The sequence below is a fragment of the Cucurbita maxima genome, unplaced genomic scaffold (genome assembly GCF_002738345.1).
Source record: "Cucurbita maxima cultivar Rimu unplaced genomic scaffold, Cmax_1.0 Cma_Scf00056, whole genome shotgun sequence".
Classification (NCBI taxonomy): domain Eukaryota; kingdom Viridiplantae; phylum Streptophyta; class Magnoliopsida; order Cucurbitales; family Cucurbitaceae; genus Cucurbita; species Cucurbita maxima.
Genome location: NW_019272072.1, coordinates 618,060 through 627,773, shown reverse-complemented (window position 1 = coordinate 627,773; position 9,714 = coordinate 618,060). Strand labels below are relative to the sequence as shown.

The 9,714-nt window shown below is 34.1% G+C and overlaps 1 non-coding gene across 1 annotated transcript; it reads right to left on the bottom strand.

The window, feature by feature from the left end:
- Positions 1 to 5,717: 5,717 nt before the first annotated feature.
- TRNAP-UGG lies at positions 5,718 to 5,789 on the bottom strand. Its single transcript has one exon. It is a non-coding gene; the product is annotated as a tRNA-Pro (tRNA).
- Positions 5,790 to 9,714: the final 3,925 nt, after the last annotated feature.

Below are 9,714 nucleotides of genomic sequence, written 5' to 3'. Positions count from 1 at the left end.
GAAAAGAAATAATATATTTAGTAATCGATTCAATTGAAGATGCAAGGTATTGATCCCCATACTTTCTACATGGGAAATGAACACCCTAAATGCCCCTTCATCAATAATTGTGAAAATGAAAAAGTATATTGCATATTATGTCATAAATAAGGAAATATTGAATAGAAATAAAATATTAATAATAAAATAGTTTCTTTTAGAGATGCGAGGTATCAATCCCCGTACCTCTCGCATGCTAAGCAAAGCTAGATCCCTACAATTCTTGTATCACAAAACCCTAAATTTTCCATCATCAATAATAGTGAAAATGAAGAAATATCGCTACTCAACATGTCATGAATAAGGAAAAATTGAAAAGAAGTAATTTTCAAAATAGTGACATGAAAAACTATCCCGGCTCATTATGTCGTAAATAAGAAAAAATTGAAAAGAAATAATATATCAACCCCATAACTTTCCACATCAGAAGTGAGCGCTCTATTATCTAAGCTATATCCCCACAATTTGTACTACAATTTCTTGAAGGGGCATTTTGAGAATCAAACTTGAGACCTCTCACACCCAAAGCAAGAATCATACCATTAGACCAAATGCCCTTGTTTTACCACTTGAAATGTATGTATGAAGCCTTAGGCCTAGGTATTAAGGTCGTATTTTGTTGTATTGCAGGAAACACATGAAGTCCTTAGATGTAGAATGTCTGGGAGAATAAAGCCTTTGGATGGGATGTTAAGAAAGACTGAGTATTAAGAGCATGATGGTAAGCATAAAATGATGTGACTTGGAGAATAAAGTCTTGGGATGTGTCTTGGAGAATAAAGCCTAGGCATAGGATGTTAAGAAAGACTATGAGTATTAAGAGCATGATGGTAAGTATAAAATGTCGAATATGAAGTTAGGTTGATGTCAAATATGAAGTCCTTTGATAAAAAAAGATTTAGACATAGGGGCATTTATCAAAAGATTTAGACATAGGGGCATTTCAAGAATTGAACTCAAAACCTCTTGCACCCTAAATAAGAATCACACCACTAAACCAAATGCCTTCTTGAACATCAAATATTTTTAGCTTTTACTCAAATATATTTTCTCTTAGTAGTTGGAGGACATTGTTATAATATAAAAGGGTTATCAAATAAACCAACCACCCAACAAAAAAAAAAAAACAAACTAAATCAATTTGGGTAAAAAACAAACTAAATCAATTTGGGTTGGATTGATTCGATTCAGTTCATCTGTTTGTTTGATTTAATTTTTCTATTTTGTCTCGTATGACAAGAAAATAAAGTTGTATTGAATGCACCTTAGTTTCATTTATGACAAACTCATATGAAACATAATTGCATTAATAGTACTCAGAGTTGAAGTCTATAAGCATTTCATGAACATCAATGCAATTCATGCTTCATTAAAGGAGATAAACTTTGGGGAACTTTAAATTACTTCATGTGGAGTTTCAATTACTGTATGCTAGTTACCATCTTTAGGATTAATTAATTGGACACGAATTCATGAATTTAAGAAATTTTTTGTGTAATTATGAACTATAACTTATGTTTTCAAATTTTTAGGACATAATTTAGGTAGTTGTTTTTATGAGTCGTAAACTTGTTTCTTTGCATAATATGAATTTAGTTGAACTATTATTATCGATGAGATGGAGAAAGAAATTGTCTTTGAAATGACTAATAGACCTAGGTTCATCGTTGTTGTTTTTTAACTTGTGATTTTGCAGAAAGTTTAACTAATATGAACTGTCATGTCACAAGAGCTTTAAAGGTAAATCAAGAATATACCCTAAACATCATTCAAGATGACAATAAACTAGAGTTAAATTGAACGCACTTTAGTTTCATGTTTGACGTGTTTAAGATAAAGCATAATTGTATTAATGATATTGAGCCTAGAGTCTATAAGAATTTAATGATCTTAAGAGAAATTCCTATTTTATTAGAGGAGACCAACTTTATTTAAGGTACAAGGAGTTCAAGAATCTGGATTTGAATATGGTTAAGGAACAGCAAGATTTGAATATTTTGAATTCTAAACCAAATTTGTACCTCATTATTACTTTTGATGACTAATTATAAATTAAGAGAAAAATACTTTTGTAAAGATAGATTAAACTCTAAAGCTTTAGTGACGAAACCATGTTTAGACTAGCAGTTTAAAGTCAGAAGATGCGGTCACAGGTGTGATTATTTTGGATGGGTTCGTATGGGGGAGCCTTCAAAGGTTGTGCACTCACAGATGGGGTTGTTATGCAGTGTTTGTCTTTGTGTTTGAGTTTTTTTGTATTTTTTTTTGTAATTCTATCCCAAACACTTTTTTTTTTGTTTGGATAAATTTAAACACCACCGTCTTATAATTTAATTTAATTTTATATTTAATGTGGTGTTGTTTTCTCAATCTCATTTTAATTTTACAACATTATTTTATATTAATTTACTTTTATTTTATTTGTTTTTATTTGTTTTCACTTTCAATTTTAGTTTCTATTTGAGTTTTGAACCTTTGAAATGTGGGTTGTGACAGATTGGTATCAGAACAGCCGGATTTAAATTATATAAATTTTTCTTAGGATAAAGAGTCGTATATCTCTATGACTCAGCTCAATGACACGTCTCTCTGCGACCAAGTAAGCAGTCTAACCCTATTTTGTAGTATATGATATGTTGTAAAACTTGTATAAATTTATTGTATGTTTTGATTTTCGTGGTAGTTATAAAATGTCCTTGGACGTTAAAGAGTGAACGTTAACTATATAAGACAATACTGGATCAACGTTATAGTGTCTAGATATCGTGAGGAGGAAAAGAGTGGTCATGAGATATATGACTAGCCTTAGGAAAACAGAGAGTTTTCGTTGCAGAGTGCGAGACATCTAATCCATGAAATTTTGATACTATAAATGAAGAAACTAGAGATGGTCCCCAAACGTCTGTATGGACCATTTCCAATCGCACTTTATTTGGTTCTCTAGCAGCTTTTGTGAAGCTAACTCGTTTATATTTTTCCATAACGCAGCTCTCACAAACACCCATATGAATAGATTTTAGGCCTTCTAAAACTCCATTTGCACCCATCATCTTCATTTCTTTGATGCTCATATGTGCAAGTCTATTGACACTGTTGTAGGGTGTAAAAACTTGGTTGTTGTTGCTGTTACTTGAATTGGAAACACTCTTAGCAACAACAACCTTTTTTATACGCTCTAGTTGGTGTATAGGGTTCCATATTTGAGGTCATGCTACCACCATGACACCCTTCACAATCTTTCCCAAACTCTTTCCAAACTCGGCTGCATAACCTGTGCTATCCAACTGACCAATAGAGATCAAATTCTTCTTGAGATCAGAAATATTTCTGACATTCTATAATGTCCACTCACTCATTTCCTGTTAGAGTTTATATGTAGACATCTCTCTTCCCTTCAATCTCCAACGCTTTGTTGTCGGCAATATACACCTTCCTAACATTTCCTTATTGGAAATTTTGAAAAAATTCCTTACTTGTTGACGAATGAAACGATGCAACTGAATCTAAATCCAAAATTCAATTGGGCTATTCACGCTAAGGATTAAAGTATTCTCAGTATCTTCTGCTGAATATATGAAATTATTGTTATCTTCAAATTTGTGATTTTTCTTTTCTTCAATTTTGTATAATCTGTCCGAAAGTGTTATTTTTCTCCACAATTTCAACTCTTTTCGTTTTGTTTGTTTGAAGATTTTTCACAGTTTCTTAATTTTGATCGCCCATGTTTGTTTGGGCTCTTTGATTTACTTCTTCCCCTTCGATCAACAATGAGAGCATTGTCTAATGAATCTCCAATTTCCCGTTTGGGCTTTCGCTGACATCTTGAATTTCATTAAATTTCAATTTATTAGATCCTCGTGAACTGTTTTTAAATTGTTTTTAATGAATCTCCAATTTCCCGTTTGCTCTATTTGAAATTGTTTTTAACGTCTTTCCTCGCTCACGTTTTCTAAAATATTTCTTCTAAACGTGATTTGAGCATATACTGCTATTGTTCGTTCAGTCTGAATTTTGCATGGTTGACTTGTTCACTGGATTAGAACAAATGTCACATAATTATTGTCTCACTACTGCAGGAGTGCGACTATGACACTTGTCTTCCTTTCAATTGTGGTCCGCACCTTCTGACTAGTTACGTGAGTTTGGCTTGGAGCATACGTGTAGGTTGAAAAAGAAATGGTTGGATGTGGACTGCGAATAAGGGTTGGGTCATGGAAGGTTTTTTTTTTTTTACCACATATGGACTTTGGGCTAGAGAGTCTTAAATTTGGGTTCGTTTGAAAAATTTTGGTTCGTTTTTTAGTTCAAACGAACCCAAATTAAACCTACTAGTTCCTTCTTCCTTGCACGACTCACTCCTATTCTCTGTTCTATCTCTTCTTGCTCTCTGAAACTTCTTTAAAGGCTATTGTTCACCGATTATTTGGGAGCATCTTCCTTAAAAGGATTGTGACCACAGATGACCTATGTAGAAAATTTGTACCCATTAACTAAAATCTTTAGCGGACAAGATACCCAAAACAGATGCGCTACACCTCGTCTCACCCCTCCGGAGCATATGGATCAACCCAATCGATGAACGCTCAAACCAAACTCGCCCATACTTTTTGGCACAGGGATGCGAGAACCAATCCGAGTAATCTACAATGGGGAGATCCCTTAAAGCAACAAACGAGAATGGCTCAGTTGATAGCAGGGTTAAAGAAAAGGCGAGTATGAAAAGACGTATCGCGTAACCGTCCCTGTAAGCAGCTTCATTCTTTCTTGATCTATGAACCAACTTTATGAAAAAAATCAGTCTTTTAGCTGAAAGTGCTACTGTTGGGTATGGATAAGCGAACCTCTTGGTTCGGGGGAAACCGGAGATGTTGGCTAAGAAAGCTAAGCAACAAGATAGGCCCTCCTAGCTGTCGAACGTCTTTCGATCAATCGAGAGAGGTATAGAATAGTACAACAAACCAACAAAACAAGAATGGACTCATACGATAGGCGATCAGGGAATTGATTTCATTTGTGTTATCCGCCAAGGAAATGATCAAGGAATTCTCTATACACGGCTAAGAGATGACTATATTGTTGCACATCCTGAATAAAGTATCGTAGCCAAGCGAAGCTTTTGAAAATGAAAGCATGTATAACTCAGATCCATTTTCTCTTCGATTCGTAAACTTCAGATCTGATCTTACTTTCGTCCCCGGTGACTGAGAGAGAATTTGGGCCTGGCGTGCAACTAGTTCGGTCAACAATAAGGTACAAAGTGGATTGATTAAATGGGTTTGAAGTTCCATTATCGTTAGGTTGAAGATCTCTACTAGGTTTAGTGCACTTTGGTAGTTGCGAATGTTGTCGTAATCGAATGTCTTTCTCATTCGACATTCTCTCTTACCAAGCACTCATACTCGCAAGGGTTGAGGAGACAGTCCGTGAGGTAATTGGGCTTCAAGATTGCGTATACGCGAAAAGAGTTCGCTTTCGACTTTCTACCTCGGCGTTTTGTGCCCGGTTCTTTTTCATAAACCTGCCTGATGATTAACAAGTCACACCCGAAACGATAATCATACCACTAAACCAAATGCCTTTATTAGTAGAAACTTTCTTGCTAATTCATTTTAATACAATATACTTGAGACCTCTCACACCCGAAACGATAATTTTTTTAGTGCTTTTTTTCTTTTGGAGGGACATTCCGAGAATTGAACTCGAGACCTCTTGCACCCAAAGCAAGAATCATACTACTAGACCAAATGCCCTTAGCATAGGCTATATATTATGTTTTTTATGGAATGTATCATCATTATTTCATTTATTTTCTTTGTTAATGAAATCCATGAGAAATAATCATTATTATTATATCTTTTAGATCTAGACCGCTGTTAAATTATTGTTTGCGACAATTACTGTATTGAGAAGAAAATAGTGTAAGTTTTAGTTTGATAGTTCCATTTGAGACACATATCGTGGAATACACAAGTAAAGCAAATATCGAAAGTTAGGATTTGGGTAGGCATGCCTATTGAAAGTGGAAAAGATAAAATGATATTAAAAAAGAGCATCATCATTATAGTTTTAATTGCCTTATTTTTTTGTTTCTAAAGATTAAGATGGAAGAATATACACTAGGTTGTTGAATTGTTTTCTTTGAGGCTCATTCTTTTGAGAATTGAACTCGGGACCTCTCGCACCCTAAGCGAGAATCATACCACTAGACCAAATGCCCTTACTAAAAAATTGCAACATTTTTAACTCCTTCTCATTATATTTTTTTCTCTCAAGTTTGAAATCTATTTTCTTGAGCGGTTGTTGGACTATAAAACAAAAAGTTGATGGTCTAGTATGCAAGTGTTCAAATAAACTACAACCCAACAAATGAATCAAACTAATCTGTTTGGGTTGGGTTGGATTTATTCGGCTCGGTTCATCAGTTTGTTTGATTTAATTCTTCTATTTTGCTTCCTATGACAAGAAAATGAAGTTGTATTGAATGTAACATAGTTTGATTTATGACAAACTCATATGAAATATAATTGCATTAATAGTACTAAGAGTTGGAGTCTGTAAATATTTCATGAACTTAAGTGCAACTCATGTTTTATTAAAGACGAGATAAAATTTAGTTAAGTAACTGGAACTTTAAATTACTTCATGTGGAGCTTCAATTACTCTATGTTAGTTACTATCTTTAGGATTGACTAATTGGATACGAGTTCTTGGATTTACCGGATTGTTTTATGTAATTTTCAACTACAACTTATGTTTTCAAATTTATAGGTCATAATTTAGGTAGTGGTTGTATATTATGGATGAACACTAGAGTTTCTATCCCGTTCACCACAACTACTCTAGTTTTTGTTTGAAGGCTATAATTGTCATCTATGTTGCATGACAATAAAATTTGTTTCCATGAAATTTTAGTTAAAGTTGCATATTTTACTTCTTGCGAGTAAAAAATTTGTTTCTTAGCATAATATGAATTTAGTTGAAGAGTTATTAGGAATAGGATGGAGAAAGAAATTTTCTTTAAAATAATAAACAGACCCGAGTTCATCATTGTTATTGTCAAATTGTGATTTTGAAAAAAACTTAACTAATATGAAATATCAAGGTAAATCAAGAATATATCCTACACGTCATTCAAGATGACAATAAAATGGAGTTAAATTGAACGTAGTTTTAGTTTCATGTTTGGTAGGTTCAATATGAAGCATAATTGTATTAATGATATTAAAGAGAAATTCGTGTTTTATTAGAAGAGACCAACTTCATTTAAGGTACTAGGAGTTTAAACTACTTCCATTATAATTTCAATCACTTCACAATGATTACAAATTTAAGGTTGGCTAATTGAACATCAATTATCAACTTTAGGTTATAATTTAGGTAGTAGCCATTATAATATTAATGAGTATAAGAGTTACAATTTTCCATGGACCATATGTCTTATAGTTAAATGAATATATATATATTATGTATGTCGAGGTCTGGATAAAGCACAAAGTAGTAAGGAATACCATTGTCAACTCTAGAGCCACCCACAACATGATGGAGACTGATGCAAAATATTTTAACATCCTTTGGCATCAAGATACAGGAAAGATGAACGCCGTCAAATTGGAAGCTTTGTCTGTCTTAAGAGTCACAATGAGAACTCTAATCAAGCTAGAGCCTTGGACTAGGAAAATTGTTTAGTGATAGTTGAAATGGATGACTTCGACGTCGTGTCAGGAATGAACGTCCTGCTGAAACACAAAGTCATTTACATGCCCCTAGCAAAATGTCTAGTAGTAAAGGAGTCTAACCCGATGATCATTCAGAAAAACATCCATCAACCAAGAGGGTTGAAAATGATGTCGATACAACAGTTGAAAAAGAATCATAGTCATGATGAATCTACGCTTTTTGCTATTGTTGTAATTGAAAAGGGGAGCTCGAGTGAGCCAATCTCAATAGAAACCTTGTTGCCACTACATGAACACCACGACGCAAAACAAGGTCAGATAATGGATATATCCCCACCAGGAGAGACAAAAACAGGATTAGATACTAAAGAAGGGAGACAAAAACAAACCACTGAAGCAACACATGTTCACACAAAAATATCATCTAGACGGATGTAGAGAAGGGTCAGTCGGAAGCGTCAACCACAATAATTTCAAGAAAAATAAAGAGATCATATAAGTTAAGGTCAGATGAACTTCAAGTTCAAAGCAACAAAACCAAAGACTGGTGTGAAAATACTATGGACTAGTTAAAATTATCCATAAGATTATGAAGACATCATATAGAATCTAATTGCTCTTATGGATGCAGACTAACCTTGTTGTCCACGTTAATAACTTGAAACGTTATTATTTCGACCAAGAAGACATCAAGTAGAAGCAGATGATATGAAGTCATACAATTAAGAAAAAGTTTTAAGCGAAGAAAGTAGGAAAGACACGAACAGAGAAGACATGAAGACTCAACAAACCGAGAAGTAATTTTCAACAGCACCTAGTAGGTTGGAAGAGACTCCTCATTATGAGATTAGCTGGAAGCGCATCGAGAGACCTAAAGTCAGCCTCATTCAATAAACTGTGTGGGGGCAGATGTCACAGTCATGATTGCCCAAGGCGTGTTGCCTGTGGTTGCATGTTGCATGTCTCAGCCATTCTTCTAAACAATTTGTTGTCCAAGGTTATTATTTGGACAATGTTATTGTTTATCGGTTATTTGGGCGACACGCCTTGAGCAATCATGACCGTTACAATTGGCTAAGACATTTGTTGTTCATATGCTATTGTTGTCCAAGAGACTCCTGATTATGAGGTCATGATTGGCTAAGACATTTAAAGAAGTTTTACCTAGGGCAACTTCTATCACAATCCTCTTCTTGCTCTCTGAAACTTCTTTAAATGTTATTGTTCACTGGTTATTTTGGCGCATCTTCCTTAAAAGGATTGTGACGACAGATGACCTAGGTAAAACTTATATTGGGAGATCAGTGCAATAGAGAATCTGTGTCCCTTTCCTGAAACCTTCAGCGCACAACATAACAAAGAGTTCCTAGAAAAAATATCATAGAACAATTTGTGTAATGCCTTTGAAGTTAGGCTCGAGGCTCTATCTTATCTCCCAAGAATATGGTTCATTCTCTATTCACATAGAAATTCTGCAATAGAAAGTGGTACCCTCATCTTCTTTTATAAGAGTAGATGACTGTTTATGGTCCAAGTCCCAAAAAAGTAAGTCTTGATGTCAAGAAAGGAGAGGAATCCTCATAGTTTCCAATATTTGAAGAGAATCATACATACACAAATTTCCTTTGTTTGTTTATTCTTGTTGTTTTCTCTCTTCAATTAACATGTTATAAAGACACTTGTAAATTATAATTAAATATAGCTTTTTTTTTTCTTTCCAAATATCAATTTGAATTACTTCTTGATTCAAGGTTTAAAAAACCTATTTCAAATCTTATTATATTGCAGGCTTCAGTTTGATATAATTGTTGGGGGCATTTTTAGAATCAAACTCGGGACCTCTCGCACCCGAAGCGAGAATCATACACTAGACCAAATGCCTTGTAGTGGATCTATCAATATTAGTTGTTGGTCCATATCTTTTATGCTCCTCAATATTTGAAATTTATCCACATGTTTTTGTGCTTTAGAACCTATTATTATTGTCATGTTAACTTCA